At 40.6% G+C, this 11,368-nt stretch overlaps 1 long non-coding RNA gene across 1 annotated transcript in view; it reads right to left on the reverse strand.

Annotated features, from left to right (window-relative positions):
• Positions 1 to 10,569, reverse strand: part of LOC122689925 — a 351,123-nt gene extending 340,554 nt beyond the window's left edge. The window contains exon 1 of the long non-coding RNA XR_006339949.1: positions 10,437 to 10,569. This is a non-coding gene — a long non-coding RNA (uncharacterized LOC122689925). The remainder of the gene's footprint in view (positions 1 to 10,436) is intronic.
• Between the last annotated feature and the right edge of the window lie 799 nt (positions 10,570 to 11,368).

The following is an 11,368-nucleotide window of genomic DNA, read 5'->3' on the forward strand; positions in this document are numbered from 1 at the left end:
ACTCATGACTCAGTGTGTGTGTATATATACACATACATACATTCCTGGTTATATATCTGAAAAAACCAAAACCACTATTTCAAAAAGATACATGCACCCTAATATTCATAGGAGCATTATTTACAATTAGCAAGACATGGAAACAACCTGCATCCATCAACAGATAATTAATAAAGTTGTTTTATATATACACAAAAGAATACTACTCAGCCATAAAAAGAAAGAAACTAGGTCATTTTCAGCAACATGGATGGACCTAGAGACTATATCATACTAAGTGAAGTATGTCAGAGAAGGATAAATACCATACGAAATCATTTACATGTGAGATCTAAAATATAACACAAATGAACCTAAGAAACATAAACAGACACACGAACATAGAAAACAAACTTAAGGTTACCAAAGGAGAAAGGGGTGAAGGAGGAATAAATTAGGAGTTTGGTATTAGCAGGGCTTCCCTGGTGGCTCAGATGATGAAGAATCTTCCTGCAATGCAGAAGACCCGGGTTCGATCCCTGGGTAGGGAAAATTCCCTAAAGAAGGGAATGGCTATCCACTCCACTATTCTTGCCTGAAGAATTGCATGGACAGAGGAGCCTGGCGTGCTACAGTTCACGGGGTCACAAAAAGTTGGACACAACTGAGCAATTAACACACACAGATATAAACTACTATGTATAAAATAGATAGACAAGGAGTTCCTATATAACACTGGGAAATATATCCTGTAATAAATCACAATGGAAAATAACATTAAAAATAATATGTATGTATGTATGTATATATATACACACATATACATATATATGTATATATATATTCGTTTTCACATTTTTTTTCCATTGTGGTTTATTATATATGTATGGGCTTCTCAGGTGGCACAGTAGTAAAGAATGTGCCTGCCAATGCAGAAGACACAAAAGATGTGGGCTCAATCCATGGATTGGGAAGATTCCCTGGAGGAGGAAATGGCAACCCACTGTAGTATTCTTGCCTGGGAGAATCCCATGGACAGAGGAGACTGGCAGGTTACAGTTCGTGAGGTCTCAAAGAGTTGGACATGACTGAGCAACTGAGCACACATGCATGCACATATATATGTATAACTGAAGCACTTTGCTGTACACCAGAAAGCAACACACCTTTGTAAATCAAACATACTTCAACTTTTAAAAAATTATATTTTTTCTATTTGCATAAAAATAGAGGAAAACAACAGAAGGGAAAGACTAGAGATCTCTTTAGTAAAATTGGAAATATCAAGGGGCTGTTTCACCCAAAGATGGGCATAATAAAGGACAGAAACAGTAGAGACCTAGTAGATGCACAAGAGATCCAGAAGAGATGGAAAGAATACATGGAAGAACTGGACAAAAGATCTTAGTTAACAGGATAACGGCAATGGTGTGGTCAGTCACCCAGGGCCAGACATTCTGGAGTATGAAGTCATGTGGGCCTTAGGAAGCACTGCTGTCAATAAAGCTAGTGGACATGTTGGAATTCTAGCAGAGCTATTCAAAACTTTAAAGGATGATGCTATAAAAGTGTTGCACTAAATATGTCAGCAAATCTGGAAGACCCACCAGGGGCCACAGGACTGGAAAAGGTCAATCCTCATCCTAATTCCCAAGAACAGTAGTACTACAGATTGTTCAAACCATCGGACAATTGCACTCATCTCCCATGCTAGTAAGGTCATGCTTAAAATCTTGCATGCTAGGCTTCAGCATTATGTGAACAAAGAACTTTCAGATGTCCAAGCTGGATTTAGAAAAGGCAGAGGAACCAGAGATCAAATTGCCAACATTCACTGGATCATAGAGAAAACAAGGGAATTCCAGAAAAACATCTACCTCTGTTTCATCGACTATGCTAAAGCCTTTGACTGTGTGTATAATAACAAACTGTGAAAAGCTCTTAAAGAGATGGGAATACCAGACTATCTTGCCTGTCTCCTGAGAAACCTGTATGCAAGTCAAGAAGCAACAGTTAGAACCCTGTATGGAACAAACTGATTGGTTCAAGATTGAGAAAGGAGTACGACAGGACTGTCTACTGTCACCCTGTTTAGTTAACCTATATGATGAGCATATCATGAGAAATGCCAGGCTGGATGAGTTGCAAGCTGGAGTCAAGATAGGCAGGAGAAACAAAAATCACCTCAGATATGCAGATGATACCACTCTAATGGCAGAAAGTGAAGGGGAACTAAAGAGCCTCTTGATGAGGGTGAAGGAGGAGAGTGAAAGATCTGGCTTAAAACTAAATATTAAAAAAAAACTAAGATCATGGCATCTGGCCCCATTACTTCATGGCAAATAGAAGGGGAAAAGGTGGAAGTAGTGACAGATTTTCTCTTCTTGGACTCTAAAATCACTGCAGATGGTGACTGCAGCCATCAATTCAGAAGATGACTGCTTCTTGGCAAGAAAGCTATGACAAACCTAGACAGTCTGTTGAAAAGCAGAGACATTACTCTGCCAACAAAAGTCTGTATAGTCACGGCTATGGTCTTCGCAGTTGTCATGTGAGATTGGGAGAGCTGGACCGTAAAGAAGGCAGAGCACCAAAGAATTAATGCCTTCAAACTGTGGTGCTGCAGAAGACCCTTGAGAGTTCCCTGGACTGCAAGGAGATAAAACCAGTCAATCTTAAGGGAAGTCAACCCTGCATATTCATTGGGAGGACTGATGCTGAAGCTGAATTTCCCGTATTTTGGTCACCTGATATGAACAGCTGACTCATTGGAAAAGTCTCTGATGCTGGAAAAGATTTAGGGCAGAAGGAGAAAAGGGCTTCAGAGGATGATATGGCTGAATGGCATCACTGATGCAATAGGCATGAACTTGGGCTAACTTTGGGAGATGGTAAGGGACAGAGAGGCCTGGTGTGCTGCAGTCCATGGGGTTGCAAAGAGTCAGAAACGACTGGGTGACAGAACATTTGCAGTAACTAAATGAAATAAATCAAAAACAAATACTGTATGATATCACTTATATGTGGAACCTAAATAATACAACAAACTAGTGAATATAACATAAGAGAAGCAAAGAGATTAGAGAAACTAACTAGTGATTACTGGTGGGGGGAGGGGCAGTACAAGGATGGGGGAGTGGGAGGTACAAACTACTGGGTATAAGATAGGCTCAAAGATGTACTGTACAACAGGGGGAATATAGCCAATGTTTTGCAGTAACTGTAAATGGAAAGCAACTTTTAAAAATTGTATATATATTTACCATATGACCCAGACATTTCACTATTAGGTATTTACCCAAGAGAAAAGAAAGCATGTCTATACAAAGAATTGTAAATAAATGTTCACAGAAGTTCTTTTTCTAATTGGAAGATAACTGCTTTACAACTTTGTGTTAGTTTCTCCTGTACAGCAATGTGAGTCAGCCATAATTATACATATATCCTCTCCCTCTAGAGCCTCCCTCCCACCTCCCATCCCACCCCTTTAGGTCATCACACAGTACCAGGTTGGGCACCCTGTGTTATATGGCAGCTTCCCACTTGCTATCTATTTATACAAGATAGTGTATATATGTCAGTGCTACTTTCTCAATTCATCATACCCTCTCCTTCCCCCACTGTGTCCACAAGTCCATTCTCTACATCTACGTCTCCATTCCTTCCCTGCAAATAGGTTCATCAGTACTGTTTTCCTAGATACCATATATATTTGTTAATATACGATGTTTATGTTTCTCTTTCTGATTTACTTCACTCTGTGTAACAGGCTCTAGGTTCATCCACCTCACTACAAGTGATTCAAATTCTTTCCTTTTTATGGCTGAGTAATTTTCCATTGTGGGCTTCCCTAGTGGCTCACTCCTGCCAATGCAGGAGACATGGGCTCAATCCCTGGGTCATGAAGATTCCCTGAAGAAGGAAATGCTAATGCACTCCAGTATTCTTACCTGGGAAATCTCATGAACAGAGGAGCCTGGCGGGCTAAAGTCCATGGGGTCGCAAAAGAGTTGGACATGACTTAGTGACCAAAACGACAATATTCCATTGTAAATATGTACTACCTCTTCTTACTCATTCATATGTCAATGGACATTTAGGTTGCTTCCATGTTCTGGCTATTGTAAACAGTGTGGCTATGAACACTGGGATACATGTGTCTTTTTGAATTATGGTTTTCTCAGGGTATATGCCCAGTAGTGGGACTGCTGGGTCATATGGTAGTTCTATTCCTAGTTTCTTAAGGAATATCCATACTGTACTCCATAGTGGCTATATCAATTTACATTCCCACCAACATTGCAAGAGGGTTCCCTTTTCTCCACATCCTCTCCAGCATTTATTGTTTGTAGTTTTTTTTTTTTTTTAATAGTGGCCATGCTAACCAGCGTGAAGTGATACTCATTGTGGCTTTGATTTCTCTAATAATGAGCAATGTTAAGCATCTTTTCATGTGTTCCTTGGCCATCTCACAGAAATTGTATGTGTAATACTAAACCATAAAACAAATACTCATCAACACATGTTTTAATAAAAACCGTGGGATATCCATACAATGAAATATCACTCAGCAATAAAAACTACTAACTACTGTTATTGTTGTTCTTTAGTCGCCAAGTCATGTCTGATTCTTTTGCGAACCCATGAACTGTAGCCCGCCAAGCTCCTCTGTGCTATTTTGGATCAATCTCAAAATATTTACGCTAAGTGAAAAAGACAAGACAAAAAGGAGTACAGACAGTATATTTCAATTTATATAAAACTCTCAAAACTGCAACACAGTATATAAAGAAACCAGGTCAGTGCTTACCCATGGATGGGCCCTGGTGGGGAAGGACATGAAAGACTATTGGAGGTAATGTATTTGTTTATTAACATGGTGATGGTTTAATAAGAATATACATATGATCAAATTTATCAAATCATACATTTAAATATGTTCATTTATTTTATATCACTTATACTTCAATTAAGCTGTTAAAAAACAAAAGGAAAGGGAAAGTAGAGGAAGGAAATGGAAAGGGAAAAGGGAAGGAGGAGGGAAGGAAGAAAAGCAAATAAGGGAGGAAAGAAAGTGAGAAAACAAGTAAAAGAGAAAGGGCCAAACAATGAAATTAAAAGAAAGATATAAACTCTTAAAGAAGACAGAAAAGAAAAAAATCCTAAACGTTTCTTATAAATGCCTGAGGTCTGTAAAACACTACCATTATTTAAGCTATGTACTGAAAACTATACTACTTATTATATAAAATGATATAGAAAAAGGAGTAATTCCCCCTCAACTCACACCTGAGTACCAGAGTGCATCTGGGGATGTACAAAAGATGCACATGTATTGCCTAAACAGATGGTATCTATAGAATGATCTCCAGACTGGAAGGTAGATATTTTTCATATCTCATTCAAACATGAAGGAGAAATCAAAAGCTTTACAGACAAGCAAAAGCTGACAGAATTCAGCACCACCAAACCAGCTCTACAACAAATGCTAAAGGATCTTCTCTAGACAGGAAACACAGAAAGGGTGTATAAACTCGAACCCAAAACAATAAAGTAAATAGCAACGGGATCATACTTAACAATAACTACCTTAAATGTAAATGGGTTGAATGCCCCAACCAAAAGACAAAGACTGGCTGAATGGATACAAAAACAAGACCCCTATATATGCTGTCTACAAGAGACCCACCTTGAAACAAGGGACACATACAGACTGAAAGTGAAGAGCTGGAAAAAGATATTTCATGCAAATAGAGAACAAAAGAAAGCAGGAGTAGCAATACTCATATGAGATAAAATAGACTCTAAAATAAAGGCCATGAAAAGAGACAAAGAAGGACACTACATAATGACCAAAGGATCAATTCAAGAAGAAGATATAACAATCATAAATATATATGCACCCAACATAGAAGCACCACAATATGTAAGACAAATGCTAACAAGTATGAAAGGGGAAATTAACAGTAACACAATAATAGTGGGAGACTTTAATACCCCACTCACATCTATGGATAGATCAACTAAACAGAAAATTAACAAGGAAACACAAACTTCAAATGATACAATAGACCAGTTAGACCTAATTGATATCTATAGGACAGTTCACCCCAAAACAATGAATTTTTACCTTTTTCTCAAGCATACATGGAAACTTCTCCAAGATAGATCATATCCTGGGCCATAAGTCTAGCCTTGGTAAACTCAAAAAAATTGAAATCATTCCAAGCATCTTCTCTGATCAAAATGCAGTAAGATTAGATGTCAATTACAGGAGAAAAACTATTAAAATTCCCACATATGGAGGCTGAACACACTGCTGAATAACCAACAAATCACAGAAGAAATCAAAAAAGAATTCAAAATACACATAGAAACGAATGAAAATGAAAACACAACAACCCAAAATCTATGGGACACTGTAAAAGCAGTGCTAAGGGGAAGGTTCATAGCAATATAGGCTTACTTCAAGAAACAAGAAAAAAGTCAAATAAATAACCTAACTCTACACCTAAAGCAACTAGAAAAGGAAGAAATGAAGAACCCCATGGTTAGTAGAAGGAAAGACATCTTAAAAATTAGGGCAGAAATAAGTGCAAAAGAAACAAAAGAGACCATAGCAAAAATTAACAAAGCCAAAAGATGGTTCTTTGAGAAGATAAATAAAATTGACAAACCATTAGCCAGACTCATCAAGAAACAAAGGGAGAAGAATCAAGTCAACAAAATTAGAAAGGAAAATGGAGACATCACAACAGACAACACAGAAATACAAAGCATCATAACAGACTACTATCAGCAACTATATGCAAATAAACTGGACAACTTGGAAGAAATGGACAAATTCCTAGAAAACTATAACTTTCCAAAACTGAACTAGGAAGAAACTGAAGATCTTAACAGACCCATCACAAGCACGGAAATCGAAACTGTAATCAGAAATCTTCCAACAAACAAAAGCCCAGGACCAGATGGCTTCTCAGCTGAATTCTACCAAAAATTTAGGGAAGAGCTAACACCTATCCTACTCAAACTCTTCCAGAAAATTGCAGAGGAAGGTAAACTTCCATACTCATTCTATGAGGCCACCATCACCCTAATTGCAAAACCTGCCAAAGATGCCACACAAAAAAAGAAAACTACAGGCCAATATCACTGATGAACATAGATGCAAAAATCCTTAGCAAAATTCTAGCAAACAGAACCCAACAACATATTAAAAAGATCATACATCATAACCAAGTGGGCTTTATCCCAGGGATGCAAGGATTCTTCAATATCTGTAAATCAATCAATGTAATACACCACATTAACAAATTGAAAAATAAAAACCATATGATTATCTCAATAGATGCAGAGAAAGCCTTGACAAAATTCAACATCCATTTATGATAAAAACCCTCCAGAAAGCAGGACTAGAAGGAACATACCTCAACATAATAAAAGCTATATATGACATACCCACAGCAAACATTATCGTCAATGGTGAAAAATTGCAAGCATTTCCCCTAAAGTCAGGAACAAGACAAGGGTGCCCACTCTCACCACTACTATTTAACATAGTTTTGGAAGTTTTGACCACAGCAATCAGAGAAGAAAAAGAAATAAAAGGAATCCAGATTGGAAAAGAAGAAGAAAAGCTCTCACTGTTTGCACATGACATGATCCTCTACATAGAAAACTCTAAAGACTCCACCAGAAAAATTACTAGAGCTAATCAATGAATATAGTAAAGTTGCAGGATATAAAATCAACACACAGAAATCCCTTGCATTCCTATACACTAACAATGAGAAAACAGAAAGAGAAATTAAGGGAACAATTCCATTCACCATTGCAATGAAAAGAATAAAATACTTAGGAATATATCTACCTAAAGAAACAAAAGACCTATATATAGAAAATTATAAAACACTGGTGAAAGAAATCAAAGATGACACAAATAGATGGAGAAATATACCGTGTTCATGGATTGGAAGAATAAATACAGTGAAAATACAGTGAAAATGTACTACCCAAAGCAATCTATAGATTCAATGCAATCCCTATCAAGCTATCAACGGTATTTTTCACAGAACTAGAACAAATAATTTCACAATTTGTATGGAAATACAAAAAACCTTGAATAGCCAAAGAAATCTCGAGAAAGAAGAATGGGACTGGAGGAACCAACCTGCCTGACTTCAGTCTCTACTACAAAGCCACAGTCATCAAGATAGTATGGTACTGGCACAAAGATAGAAATATAGATCAATGGAACAGAATAGAAAGCCCAGAGATAAATCCACATACTTATGAACACCTTATCTTCAACAATGGAGGCAAGAATATACAATGGAAAAAAGACAATCTCTTTAACAAGTGGTGCTGGGAAAACTGGTCAACCACTTGTAAAAGAATGAAACTAGAACATGTTCTAACACCATACACAAAAATAAATTCAAAATGAATTAAAGATCTAAATGTAAGACCAGAAACTATAAAACTCCTAGAGGAAAACATAGGCAAAACAGTCTCCGACATAAACCACAGCAGGATCCTCCATGACCCACCTCCCAGAATATTGGAAATAAAAGCAAAAATAAACAAATGAGACCTAATTAAACTTAAAAGCTTCTGCACAATAAAGGAAACTATAAGCAAGGTGAAAAGACAGCCTTCAGAATGGGAGAAAATAACAGCAAACGAAGCAACAGAAAAAGAATTAATCTCAAAAATATACAAGCAATTCCTGCAGCTCAATTCCAGAAAAATAAATGACCCAATCAAAAAGTGGGCCAAAGAACTAAACAGACAGTTCTCCAAAGAAGACATACAGATAGCTAACAAACACATGAAAAGATGCTCAACATCACTCACTATCAGAGAAATGCAAGTCAAAACCACAATGAGGTACCATTTTACGCCAGTCAGAATGGCTTCTATCCAAAAGTCTACAAGCAATAAATGCTGGACAGGATGTGGAGAAAAGGGAACCCTCTTACACTGTTGGTGGGAATGCAAACTAGTACAGCCACTATGGAGAACAGTGTGGCGATTCCTTAAAAAACTGGAAATAGAACTACCATATGACCCAGCAACCCCACTGCTGGGCATACACACTGAGGAAACCAGAATTGAAAGAGACACGTGTACCCCAATGTTCATCGCAGCACTGTTTATAATTGTCAGGACATGGATGCAACCTAGATGTCCATCAGCAGATGAATGGATAAGAAAGCTGTGGTACATATACACAATGGAGTATTACTCAGCCATTAAAAAGAATGCATTTGAATCAGTTCTAATGAGATGGATGAAACTGGAACCTATTATACAGAGTGAAGTAAGCCAGAAAGGAAAACACCAATACAGTATACTACCACATATATATGGAATTTAGAAAGATGGTAATGATAACCCTGTATGCGAGACAGCAAAAGAGACACAGATGTATAGAACAGTCTTTTGGACTCTGTGGGAGAGGGCGAGGGCAGGATGATATGGGAGAATGGCATTGAAACATGTAAACTATCATATGTGAAATGGCTTACTGCATGATACAGGGTGCTGGGGGCTGGTGCACTGGAATGACCAGTGGGATGGGATGGGGAGTAAGGTAGGAGGGGGGTTCAGGATGGGGAACACATGTACACCTATGGCAGATTCAAGTCAATGTATGGCAAAACCAATACAATATTGTAAAGTAAAATAAATAAATAAAACTAAAAAAAATGTCACAACAAAAGATTAATTAACTTGACAACTATTCAGTGATCCCCACTGAATAGGTATTGGCCTATTTTCTGGCTCTGGCAATGACCAAGGAAGCAGGGCATCACATTCTATGGAGGAAGGCAGTCACAAGATCAATAAAGGTCACAGAATTATTAGCTAGACTAGATAATCATTGCAGGTACAGTATACTGACATGAAAATAAAGGGCACAGGAGAAGAAAGAGAAATTGGAGATGATTGGTCATGGAAGAAAGAGGAATACCAAGAGAGCAGGATCTGTGTAGGAAATGATCACTTGATTTTCACAGTTCCACTCACTGTAGGGGCGCCCCAGAGGTCTGCAAACCTCTGCCAAGCCGGGTCGGGCTAAGTACCCGGAAAGGGATAGGTGAGCGAGGCGGGGGTGTGGCGCCCCGCGGCCGCCGCTCGACTCTGACCACCACCATGCTCCGTCGCCACCGTCCGCTGCACGCAGGCTTAGGCGCTACCGGCCCGTAACGCGGAGCTCGCCTAGTGCTGGCCGATGGCTGCCTGAGTCCTTATCTCCACCGCCACCTGACGACAGCTGCCATACCCCCAGAAACCGGGCAGACACTGCCCCTCCCGCGCCCGAACGGCCCTTCTCTTTCCCAACGCCTGAGGCTCTCCGCTCATTCAAGAGCCAGGCACCCTTCTCTCCTCCTGGGGCTGAGGAAGGCTCCGACGGGAAGTGGGGTGCAAGCAGGCAGGGGCACACTCACGGAGGGCGAGAAAGAAGAGAGCCAGACGCACGAAGAGACCCGAGGCTCAGAAGGCAGGGAGAGGGTGGCGGGCTCGGAGCAGAGGACAGAGGACTGGGGAACCGGTCCAGGGCCGGAAGCAGGAGAAGATGGGCGCCTGAAGCCGCCACCACCACCACCACGCCACAAATCCCGCGACGCGCTGGAGGCTCAGCGCTGGGCGGTTGCAACCAGGGGCGTGACTGGCGGCAGAGGCGAAGGTGCGTAGGGGGGCGGGGACTCGGTCCCCTAGGACCCTCCAACCCAGCCACTAGAGACGTGGCGGGGAGGTCTGCCAGGAGTGACACGTGGGAGATGCTGTTGCAGAATTCTGGGTGGGGGCCCTCTCGGACCGCCAGACTGGGGCTGAGTGTCCTTGGGAGACAGGTGTGGGGAAGGCAAGAAGCTGCCCTCTCATCTGATCCCTTCACACCTACCCCCCTTGCTCTCCTCCCCTCCGGAAGACCGCTAACCCGACCGCCTGGAGCGAGCACCATCCTGGCACGCACACGTGCCGCCCTCCCTCCTTCCTCCTTCCGCTGCATGCTGAAACACGTGCTCCCAGAAACACGTTAATGATCCTTCCGCAGGTTTGCCTATGGAAACCCTGTTACAACTTACTTCTTCTAGATCATGCTCAGACTTGTCAGACTCTGCAACCCCCATGGACCCCGCCCGGTTCCTCTGTCCTTGGGATTTTTCCAAGCAAGAATACTAGAGTGGGTTGCCAGTTTCTTCTCCAGGCTATCTTCCGAAGCCAGGAATCCAACCCCGGGTCTCCTGCGACTCCTGCCTTGGAAATTCCAGAAAAAAAATTCTGGTTTCTTTACCACTAAGCCACCAGGGAAGTCTGCTAGATCTGAGGTCCCTGAACCTTCCTGCCAGAGACTGTTACCAGTCCGCAGCCTGTTAAG

This window comes from Cervus elaphus, chromosome X (assembly GCF_910594005.1).
Source record: "Cervus elaphus chromosome X, mCerEla1.1, whole genome shotgun sequence".
NCBI lineage: Eukaryota > Metazoa > Chordata > Mammalia > Artiodactyla > Cervidae > Cervus > Cervus elaphus.